General features: G+C 42.9%; 1 pseudogene; it reads left to right on the top strand.

Moving 5' to 3' along the window:
• The first annotated feature begins 495 nt into the window (after window positions 1-495).
• Window positions 496-11,762, top strand: LOC123441806 (annotated as a pseudogene).
• Window positions 11,763-12,301: the final 539 nt, after the last annotated feature.

Genomic DNA, 12,301 nt, shown 5'->3' with positions numbered 1-12,301 from the left:
TCTCGTTCAAATTCAAAAATAACCCATGGTGATTTGAGAGTTGCCTTGATCAGGGAAGTAGATCGCGCAGAAAATTGAAGTGGATCCGGTCCGAACTTTCTGGGAATCCAGCAAATAAAGGTTAATCAAGTGATCCCGTGATGTTTCCCCGACGCATGATGTATATTTAATTTTTTGCCGCGCGACGTTTTTAATCCATCCTGATGAACTAGCACGCTCACCGTAATATTTTTTGTGTTTTGGTCATGCGCCTTCGATTTTGTCGTTAGTTTTCTGTATCCTTATTTTTTAAGCATCGTTTTCAGTTTGCTTGAAGCAGCAGGTAGTGTGCGGCATAGTTCGAATTCGATCCCTTCTTATATATTCGACAGTCGAGACGCCTTAGTTGTTCTTCGCGGGTGTGCATATAGAAATTTCAGGCTGTAATTTTTTTGTAACAATGTTCGATTTCATTATCTATGTGGTGCTTGAGGTATAACTCTTTTGCCCTGCCACATGTACAGGGTCGGATTAGCTGATCAGGGCAGCAATGTTGGTCTTTCTCTAAATGATATTGCAAGGGCATACGAAAAGAAGGTAATAGCATCAATTGAAACACACTAGAGTCATTTGCGGCGAAATATATTGAACCTTAGATTTTTGATACTATGTTGTCTTTGTTTCTGTGCATTATAAACTCTCAAGGCGTAATGTGTCACCATTGAATAATTCGAAGTTATACATGTTGACATTAATAACATATAGAAAAAAAAAATCCTTGGTTGAGTTCTATAAATGTGTCCCTGTTCCATCTATGTGCTCCGGAGTTAAAGATCAATAGATGGAAGCAAAAGAAACTGCTGCAAGTGGATAACAAAAAAGAGAGTGCAAATGACGTTCAGAACGCATATGCCAAACGGGCTGGGGTGAATGTAGTCAAGGTTGAGAAACAAGTGCTCGGTAAGCGTGCAATTCAGGAACAAGCTGTGCAGCAGGCAAATGCTAAAAGGAGTATTCTAGGCAGCAGAGTAAATTTTTTTGCAATATCCCGGACTTTGGTTTGTAATCCAGAGTTGCAACACATAAACCATACCAATCAGTCAGTCCAGGTAACAATTAAAAAACTTTAAAACTCAGCCTTCTTGTTTTACAATTCTTGAGACACAATAACACTTCATATGCACCTAATTGTTAATGCTTAAAGGTCGCGGAGAGCAGTCGATCCGATAGAGTGGTTTTTTCTGACGGTCGTGTTGAAGATTCAGAGAGAAGAATCGTTGATGTCGGAACATTGAATGTTGCCCATAGAAGCAGTATCTCAGCAATTGGAGGAAGAATCTTTACTGGTTTGTGGCATGAGAATAAAGGAGAGGTGATAGCAACGTCGATCAAGCAAGAATTATGTCAAAGACTTGTGTTATTTGAATTTAATAAATAAAATTTATATGTATTTTCGTGTGCCATAGGCTTGCGAGGAAAATAACAGGGATCACGCGAGTCCACGCTAGGAACAAAGGCTTCAACAGATTGGATATACCGGTGACAATTTAAAGATGATGAGGCAAGGTCCTTTCAAAGGATCGCCATTGGCGTTTAGCATGAAAGGTCCTTCCAGAGGATCTCCGATGGCATTCAAGATTGTCAACAAAATATCCAATGCACGGAGGATGTCGCCAAGATGTGCTGAGGAGTGCAGACATGAGGAAAGAAAGGTGACGACACGACCATGTTCTGTGTATGTAAATCCTGCTTTAGATTGTAGAGTGAAAGCAGAAGCATGGTCGTGCCTCTTTGATCGTATAGTGCAAAGAAAAGCACGAAGGTGCCTTTTACATGCACATGCACGTGGATTTAGTGCGTTCACAATCGTGTATCTTACCTGACATAAATTCGTGCTTCTGGTTTACACCACGTATGTTCCTGTCAAAAACTTACTGCTAAATCCTTCTATATTATTCTAAATCTGTTTTAAAGCTTTCAAAATGATAAAATAAGATGTAAATGTCTCAGGTGCCTTTGATATCTAATTTTTTTTCAACCTTCGTGTGCAGGACTTCACAGGGAGCACGACAAATGAGTCAAATAACTGCAAGATTCCTTTAGCCACCCTTAAGGGAAAACAACCTGCAGAGGAGCAAGTAGTATACAGGGACGACTATTGCGATAGCAAAAATGTTGAGGTGGAAGGAGTGCAAGTCCTTGGGTTTACGAGTACTAGAGAAACAGATAACAGCAGCATTCGTGAAGTTGACAAAATAGAAGGAGGCAATAACATTCGAGAAGTACTGATGGACTGGACCTCTAGCAGTTATGGCGCCCCCGCAGCTGACAAGCAAGCGAGCTGCAGCAACTTTGTCAGAAAAGAGCTAATTCCTGGTCATGAAAGGGATGATATCTCAAGTGACAACGATGACGACCATAATGGAGACACGTTGGACATCATCGATATTGGGAAGGCAACGCAAGAAGAGAAAGAAATGGATGACATGTTCAAAGGAAGCGCATTCCCGTCGATCGAGGAAGTGACGCAAGCACGTGAACCAGAGGATGGGTTGCATTTCAAAACAAGGGACGATGCCTTCTTTTTCTTCTGCACATATGCTAGAAAGGTTGGTTTTTCGGTGAAGCGATCAACCACCAGAAGAGCAGGTCCCGAGCAGGAGGTTGACAAGCAAGTGTTCTGTTGCACAAAGGAAGGAGTGAATAAAACAACCGAGAAACTTGTGAATGATACGTCCATTTTGCATCATGCTTTCATGTTGACATTTATCGCTTTTTGGGATGTTATTTCACTTCACGGTACAATACTCATGCCTTTTCTCTCTTATTTTGCAAGGTTTACATGAAGAGGGAGAATGCCGGCAGCTGGAATTCTGGCCTGAAAGTGGAGCAAGTTTGAGATACCTATTCTGCGCAACTCGAAACGCCGTAAAAATGAACGAGGATTTTTTTCCAGATTTATAAAAAATACTGGGCCGAAGAAGCGCCAGAGGGGCGCCAGCAGGTGGCCACAAGCTTGCTAGGCGCGACCACCCCCCTGGCCGCGCCTAGGGGGCTTATGGGCAGCCTGCTGGCCCACTGCCCCCCTCTTCTGCTATATGAAGGGTTTTGTCTGGAAAAAAAATGAGAGGGATCTTTTTCGTGGATTCGCCGCCGCCACGAGGCGGAACTTGAGCAGAACCAATCTAGAGCTCCGGCAGGACGATCCTGCCGGGGAAACTTCCTTCCTGGAGGGGGAAATTGACGCCATCGTCATCACCAACACTCCTCTCATCGGAGGGGACTCATCACCATCAACATCTTCATCGGCACCATCTCATCTGCAAACCCTAGTTCATCACTTGTAACCAATCTCCGTCTCGCGACTCCGATTGGTACTTGTAAGGTTGCTAGTAGTATTGATTACTCTTTGTAGTTGATGCTAGTTGGATTATTTGGTGGAAGAGTTTATGTTCAGATCCTTGATGCTACTCATTACCTCTCTGGTCATGAATATGATTATGCTTTGTGAGTAGTTACTTTTGTTCCTGAGGACATGGGATAAGTCATGCTAATAGTAGTCATGTGAATTTGGTGTTCGTTCGATATTTTGATGTGTTGTATGTTGTTTTTCCTCTAGTGGTGTTATGTGAACGTCGACTACATAACACTTCACCATTATTTGGGCCTAGAGGAAGGCATTGGGAAGTAGTAAGTAGATGATGGGTTGCTAGAGTGACAGAAGCTTAAACCCTAGTTTATGCGTTACTTCGTAAGGGGCTGATTTGGATCCACTAGTTTAATGCTATGGTTAGACTTTGTCTTAATTCTTCTTTCGTAGTTGCGGATGCTTGCGAGAGGGGTTAATCATAAGTGGGATGCTTGTCCAAGTAAGGGCAGTACCCAAGCGCCGGTCCACCCACATATCAAACTATCAAAGTAACGAACACGAATCATATGAACATGATGAAACTAGCATGACAGAAATTCCTGTGTGTCCTCGGGAGCGTTTTTCCTCCTATAAGTCTTTGTCCAGGCTTGTCCCTTGCTACAAAAGGGATTGGGCCACTTTGCTGCATCGTTTCTACTTTTGTTACTTGTTGCTTGCTACGAATCATCTCACCACACAATCACTTGTTACCGATAATTTCAGTGCTTGCAGATATTTCCTTGCTGAAAATCACTTGTCAGATCCTTCTGCTCCTCGTTGGGTTCGACACTCTTACTTATCGAAAGGACTACGATTGATCCCCTATACTTGTGGGTCATCAAGACTCTTTTCTGGCGCCGTTGCCGGGGAGTGAAGCGCCTTTGGTAAGTGGAACTTGGTAAGGAAACATTCATATAGTGTGCTGAAATTTATTGTCACTTGTCACTATGGATACTAGTCCTTTGAGGGGCTTGTTCGGGGTATCTTCACCTCGAACGGAAGCACAAATAGTTGCTCCTCAACCTGCTGCACCTACTGAAAATATTTTCTTTGAATTTCCTTCGGGTATGCTTGAGAAACTGCTCGCTAATCCTTTAAAGGAGATGGAACATCACATCCAGACTTGCATCTAATCTATGTAGATGAAGTTTGTGGTTTATTTAAGCTTGCAGATTTGCCCGGGGATGAGGTCAAGAAGAAGGTCTTTCCTTTACCTTTGAAGGATAAGGCGTTGACATGGTATAGGCTATGTGATGATACTGGATCATGGAACTACAATCGGTTGAAATTGGAATTTCATCAAAAGTTTTATCCTATGCATTTAGTACATCGTGATCGGAATTATATTTAGAATTTTTGGCCTCGTGACAGAGAAAGCATCGCTCAAGCTTGGGGGAGGCTTAAATCAATGCTATATTCATGCCCCAATCATGAGCTCTCGAGAGAAATTATCATTCAGAACTTCTATGCTCGACTTTCTCATGACGATCGCACCATGCTTGACACTTCTTGTACCAGTTCTTTTATGAAGAGAGATATTGACTTCAAATGGAATTTATTGGAGAGAATTAAACACAACTCTGAAGATTGGGAGCTTGAAGAAGGTAAGGAGTCAGATTCTTTGCAGGCAAGCTTCTCTCTAAATGGGAATGTCCCTATATTGTTGATGAAGTATATCGTTCCGGTGCTATCAAGATCAACAACACAGAAGGTAATTGTACGAGAGTTGTAAATGGGCAGAGAATCAAGCATTATATCTCAGGTACTCCCATAAATGTTGAAAGCAATATCATGAACACCATAACTCCGGAAGAATACCTAAGGGACATATATCAGCCTGTTTCAGACTCCGAAAACAAAGATGTATGTGATTCGGTAGGAAAACAGATTTCAAAACTTTTCCAATAGGAATTTTTCTCCATTTTGGAATATTTGAAAAAAATACAAAAATTGGAAGTAGTCCGGAAAGTGCACGAGGAGGCGACAAGCCTGCCAGGCGCGGGCCCACCCCCTAGCGTGCCTGGGGGGCTTGTGGCCACCTCGTGCGCCTCCCAGACTCCGTTTTCGTGCGGAGTACTCCTTCTGATCTGAAAAAAATCAATATATATTCTTCCGTTTGGTCTGACCCGTGTATCACGCAGATTTCCTCTGTTTTCGTTTTGAGCCTGTTTTTTGCCGCAGATCTAGGTCAAGATGTCTTCTCAAGATTTAGGTCAAGATGTCTTCTCAAGATTCAGAGGGGGAGAGCTATGTGGCTGATTACCTCGCTAATCCCAAGGTCTATGGGGACTTGGATCCTTATGGCTGGACCACTTATGAGGAAGAAGATTATGATCCCAAGGGGAAGGAACAAACAAGTTCCGATGAAGGGGAGGCTCCTCTACCTCAACCTGGACACACGCATGTGGAGTTCAAGAAGTCGAGCCTCCCTGACTCGAGGAATAAGCCTAAGACTTTGTTTATCCCTTCTCGCTTCTTGCGGGAGAGTAAGGAGGAATCATGCCAAAGGGTGTTGCAGCTTGAAGAGGAAAATGATGATCTGAGGGAGCAGAATTTTATGCTCGGGTGGAAATTAAACAAGCTCAAGACCTCTGCAGCAACTCCACCACCATCACCTCCAAAGGAAGACAACTGAGCATGGGTATGGGCAATCCCCTTGGCTTGTGCCAAGCTTGGGGGAGTTGCCCCGGTATCGTATCACCATCACATCTTTTGCCTTTACCTTTGTTTTAGTTTGTTCCTTTTCAGTTTTCTTTTTCTCTAGTAGATTAAAAGTCTTAGTGTTTTAGACTTGAGTTTTGCTTTGTGTCACCCCCGATGTATTCGAGATCGTGAGCCATATAATAAAGAGTGTCTTAGTTGAAGGGCTTTGCCTCTTGCCATGATCAAAAGAGTGAGAAAAGAACAAAAGCATGAACGATCATGTAATGATCTTATGGGAAGTGATGGCTTCACATATAAAAAAGAATGTTGATTGAAACTTGTTGAGGGTAGACAAACGTAGACCTTGGTTATTGTTGCAATTAATAGGAAGTGATAAAGAAGGAGAGGTTCACATATAAATGCATCATCTTTGACACAATCTATGATTGTGAACACTCACTAAACTATTGCATGTCTAGGAGTAGATGTTGGACAAGGAAGACAACATAATGAATTGTGTTTGCTTGGTTCCGAACAATGTTATATGACTAGAGATCCCTTAGCATGTGACGATTGCTTCCACCTCATATTAGCCAAAACTCCCGCACCAAGTAGAGATACTACTTGTGCATCCATAAACCTTCAACCCAGTTTTGCCATGAGAGTCCACTATACCTACCTATGGATTGAATAAGATCCCTCAAGTAAGTTGTCATCGGTGCAAGCAATAAAAATTGCTCTCTAATATGTATGATCTATTACTGTGTGGAAAATAAGCTTTGTACGAACCTGTGATGAGGAAGACATAAAAGCGACAGACTGCATAATAAAGTTCTTTATCACAGGAGGCAATATAAAGTGACGTTCCTCCGCACTAAGAGGACACGCATCCAAACCTCAAAAGTGCATGACAACCTCTGCTTCCCTCTGCGAAGGGTCTATCTTGTACCTTTACTTTTTGCCCTTGAAAGAGTCATGGTGATCTTCACCAATTCCCTATTTCGCCTTTATCTTGGCTACCGTCATATGCTTGGGAAAGATCTATATTCATATGTCAACTTGGAGGTAAGTATTCATGAATTATTATTGTTGACATTACCCTTGAGGTAAGCAGTTGGGAGGCAAAACTATAAGCCCCTATCTTTCTATGTGTCCAGCTGAAACTTTGATCTCATGAGTACCATGTGAGTTGTAGCAATTGTAGAGAATGAAAAGATGATTGAGTATGTGGATTTGCTTTACAAGCTCTTATTTGACTCTTTCTGATGTTGTGATAAATTGCAATTGCTTCAATGACTACAGGCTATCGGTTGTTACTTCTCGGTAAGGTTCGTGATCCATGCTTTACTTTGTGAAGGAATTATCACTTTAGCATGGGAGATTATATGTTGGTATTGCTGTTCTCATCATGATCATGATGCATGCATGTTCGTATTTTGTTTTGTTGACACCTCTCTCCCTAAACATGTGGACATATTTATTGAGCTCGGCTTTCGCTTGAGGACAAGCGAGGTCTAAGCTTGGGGGAGTTGATACGTCCATTTTGCATCATGCTTTCATGTTGATATTTATCGCTTTTTGGGCTGTTATTTCACTTCACAGTAAAATAATTATGCCTTTTCTCTCTTATTTTGCAAGGTTTACATGAAGAGAGAGAATGCCGGCAGCTGGAATTCTGGCCTGAAAGTGGAGCAAGTTTGATATACCTATTATGCGCAACTCCAAACGCCGTAAAAATCAACGAGGACTTTTTTTCCGGATTTATAAAAAATAATGGGCCGAAGAAGTGCCAGAGGGGCGCCAGCAGGTGGCCACAAGCGTGCTAGGCGCGGCCACCCCCCTGGCCGCGCCTAGGGGGCTTGTGGGCAGCCTGCTGGCCCACTGGCCCCCCTCTTCTGCTATATGAAGGGTTTCGTCCGGAAAACAATCGAGAGGGAGCTTTTTCGTGGATTCGCCGCCGCCACGAGGCGGAACTTGAGCAGAACCAATCTAGTCATCACCAACACTCGTCTCATCGGAGGGGACTCATCACCATCAACATCTTCATCAACACCTTCTCATCTCCAAACCCTAGTTCATCACTTGTAACCAATCTCCGTCTCGCGACTCCGATTGGTACTTGTAAGGTTGCTAGTAGTGTTGATTACTCTTTGTAGTTGATGCTAGTTGGATTATTTGGTGGAAGAGTTTATGTTCATATCCTTGATGCTACTCATTACCTCTCTGGTCATGAATATGATTATGCTTTGTGAGTAGTTACTCTTGTTCCTGAGGGCATGGGATAAGTCATGCTAATAGTAGTCATGTGAATTTGGTGTTCGTTCGATATTTTGATGTGTTGTATGTTGTTTTTCCTCTAGTGGTATTATGTGAACGTCGACTACATAACACTTCACCATTATTTGGGCCAAGAGGAAGGCATTGGGAAGTAGTAAGTAGATGATGGGTTGCTAGAGTGACAGAAGCTTAAACCCTAGTTTATGTGTTACTTCGTAAGGGGCTGATTTGGACCCACTAGCTTAATGCTATGGTTAGACTTTGTCTTAATTCTTCTTTCGTGGTTGCGGATGCTGGCGAGAGGGGTTAATCATAAGTGGGATGCTTGTCCAAGTAAGGGCAGTACCCAAGCGCTGGTCCACCCACATATCAAACTATCAAAGTAACGAACGCAAATCATATGAACATGATGAAACTAGCATGACAAAAATTCCGTTGTGTCCTCGGGAGCGTTTTTCCTCCTATAAGACTTTGTACAGGCTTGTTCCTTTCTACAAAAGGTATTGGGCCACTTTGTTGCACCGTTGCTAATTTTGTTACTTGTTTCTTGCTACGAATCATCTCACCACACAATCACTTGTTACCGATAATTTCAGTGCTTGCAAATATTTCCTTGCTGAAAACCACTTGTGAGATCCTTCTGCTCCTCGTTGGGTTCGGCACTCTTACTTATCGAAAGGACTATGATTGATCCCCTATACTTGTGGGTCATCAGTGAAGCACAGAAGGAGCAATTGCTTGATTAGGACAGGCTGTCCCGTTGAAATAACAGCAAAAAGAGATACAGAGAGGGGAGTGTGGCACTTAGGAATGTTCACCTAGAGCACAACCATGTGCTACACCCGTGTGATTGGATACTGAAATTTATGAGGTGCTATAAGAACATGAGGCCCGAGGAGAAATTTTTTATCCAGGTCCTGCAGAAGGCAAGGCTAGAGCCAAGGATAATCATGCAGATCTTCACTGCTATGGGTAAAACGAGGCGGGAAATTATGTTCGACACGATTGACATAAGCAACATTACATGCCAGGAGAGAGCTGGACAAAGGAACACAGATATCGAGGACACAATGAAGTTGTTTGCAGAAATGCAGAGGAAGAGGGCAGGGTTTCATCATGCCGAAGAGACCGATGGAAACAATGTGGTGCGAAGCCTATTCTGGACAGACTCCTTGTGCAAGATGAATTATGGCATGTACGGAGATTTCGTGTCTTTTGACACGACATTTTCTACGAATATATATGGTTTACCATTTGCACCAATAATAGGTGTTGACAACCATGGGTCGTCCGTCCTTTTTGGAATAGGCCTCTTAAAGGATGAGATGATAGGGTCATTCAAATGGCTCCTAAGTACATTTGTTGAGGCAATCGGAGGAAAGGAACCAAAGTTCATAATAACATACCAGGAGAAGGCGATGAAGGTGGCGATAGAGCAAGCACTTCCGAGTACCAGGCACGGGTTCTGCTTGTGGCATATACAGAAGAACATGAAGGAGAACAATGCGACAGTGTTTGCGCAACATCCAGGGATGTCTGATGAGTTACATCTAATAATCAAAAACTCACTAAATGCAGATGAATTTGAAGGCTCGTGGAAAAGAGCGATTTCAAAATACAAAGCAGAAGGAAACAGGCATCTGAATGCGTTGTGGGAACTTCGTACATTCTGGGTACCAGCCTACTTCAAGGACTGCTTTTATCCATTCTCATCGACGACCACGCGTAGTGAGAGCACAAACTCAATGTGCAAAAATAACGATGTTTGTTGGTTCTTACAACATCATCCAGCAAAATTGCCTTGCTACGCTTGACAAGAAAAGGCACCGGACAGAAGAGAAGGTACCTTCACGAGAGACAGGTTTTCCACTTGAAACAGAAGCAAGTGAAATATACACTAATGAAATTTTCAGGAAATTCCAGGTAGAGTTGCGCAACCGCACATACTATAAGTGTCATGGCCTGGCAAAAGGTAGGCAATACCTTTTAAAAAGGATCTCATCGCAAGATAAAGACAGGAAACCGTACCCAGGTGAGGAATTTGATAGGTCTGAGTTCAGGGTAGATGTGGATGAGCATAAGGAAATATACACGTGCAGCTGCTAGAAGATGACTAGGGATGGCATACAGTGCTGCCATGTGCTTAAGGTTATGGACCAGACAGGCATGGTTGAACACCTTCCAAAATCCTTTATCATCCCAGATGGACCAGGAATTGGTCAGATAGCTTGAGACTACTGGCTACAAGTCAAGGTGACATCATGACCGCACAAGAAGATGAAACTATGAGATTCGGTCTCGTGTATGCAGAGTTGTCCGATATATGTTCACATGCTTGCAGAAAGGACAAAGCATACAATGTGCTACTTGAGTGTATGCAAGAAATGAAAATAAAAGTCATGACTGCACTTGCTGATGAAACAGACACGGGCAAAAATCCATGTGACGCAAGTCTGAAAAATCCTCCCATGGGTGGCTCGAAGGGAAAGAAAAAAGGGGACCGAATCAAAGCTGGCTCTGAGAAGAACATAAAAAGAAGCAGACCCAATTGCAGCCGTTGCAATTCAGAGGGCCATAAGAAACCGAGTTGCCCTACTAACCCAGAAGTGATTGAAAGAAATAGGATTCAAGAGGAGAAGATGAAAGCACGGGAGGAGAAGAAGGCAAGATCGATGAAATGGCCGACAACACCAACGACAACATCGAGAATATCAAACGGAGAAGGAGAATGCACTCTTATCCCGGGACCAAGACGGTTAACACCATCATCAACGCGAACAACGCCACTGACAATGCCAACGACCACATTGACAACAGAGCATAGAAAGCAAAGTGATGTAAGCACACCAGAATCTAGTATCACACAAGCAAGGCACACAAAATGTCCGAAACCAAACTTGGTTGAAGCAACAACATCTGCGCATCCTACATTGAGAAAAGAAATAACAGAATGGAGACTGTCTTCTACCGGCGAACAATACGAGTGAAGAATTGAAAGGTAAAAAGAGGTTCTGAATAGAAATAAAATAATGTACGCTATTTTGGACCGTAGAATATTCCTTCCTAGTACTTCAAGAAATGTACCCATGACGAATTATTCTAATTTTTGTTTTCTTCCGTGTATTGTTTTTAATAGGAGAATAGCGATGCAGATATTTGGGGAAAGAAGAATTGTTCTCTTCAAAAAACAGTTACATCCGTTGTAGTAGGACTTATTTTTTCTTGTGGAGTTGTAAGTTATGTAACTCTGTTTTGAGGCACAGCCGTGCACATGTAAAACAGTTCCTCTCGTGGCCTGATGACCATGCCTCTGATAATTAAAGTCTGAAAGGATGGCCGTGCATGTGAAATTATGACTCTTTTTGTCCTGATGGCGTTGCACCTCTGACATTTTTATGTTCCGCTATTGTTTTTGAACAGGCGGAGCGATAGAAAACATTTTGAACAAGGGTGAGGGACGTGCGTTTTCTGCATGTATCGACGTGCCTCTCACGGAGGGAAACATTTTTGTATAATGATCGGAGTGCCTCTCCACTCGTGTACTGTTTTCACATGGAGTGCCTCTCCACTAGAATCATGGCCGTGCCTCTACAAGTGACATGTCAGACGTGACATTGTAGGGTCAATAGATGGGTTACGTGCCACAGACATAGAGGCAGTGAAGAAAAAATCATGCCTCTACCGGATGGCCGTGCATATGCGATAGCAAAACCGTGCTTCTGGAGGAAGCACAGCCGTGCCTCTCTATGAAAAAAGAGAGAGCAGAAAACACATTTCTTTTTTCATTTCTGTAGTGCGCGAAAGGAAAAATGAGAGGCACTACCGTGCGCGAAAGGAAAAACGTGCCTCTCGCGGAAGGGAAATCGTGCTTCAAGTGGACGGAAAACCGTGCTTACGCTATCACTATGGTATTGTAGCTAATTGGTGCGTGAAAAATAACAATGATATTTGTAGTGCCTCTCCACTAGAATCACGGTCGTGCCTCCACAAGCG

This window comes from Hordeum vulgare, chromosome 3H (genome assembly GCF_904849725.1).
Source record: "Hordeum vulgare subsp. vulgare chromosome 3H, MorexV3_pseudomolecules_assembly, whole genome shotgun sequence".
In the NCBI taxonomy this organism is placed as follows: Eukaryota; Viridiplantae; Streptophyta; class Magnoliopsida; order Poales; family Poaceae; genus Hordeum; species Hordeum vulgare.
Note: the sequence above shows the minus strand (reverse complement) of the source record. Positions and strands in the feature narration are given on the sequence as shown.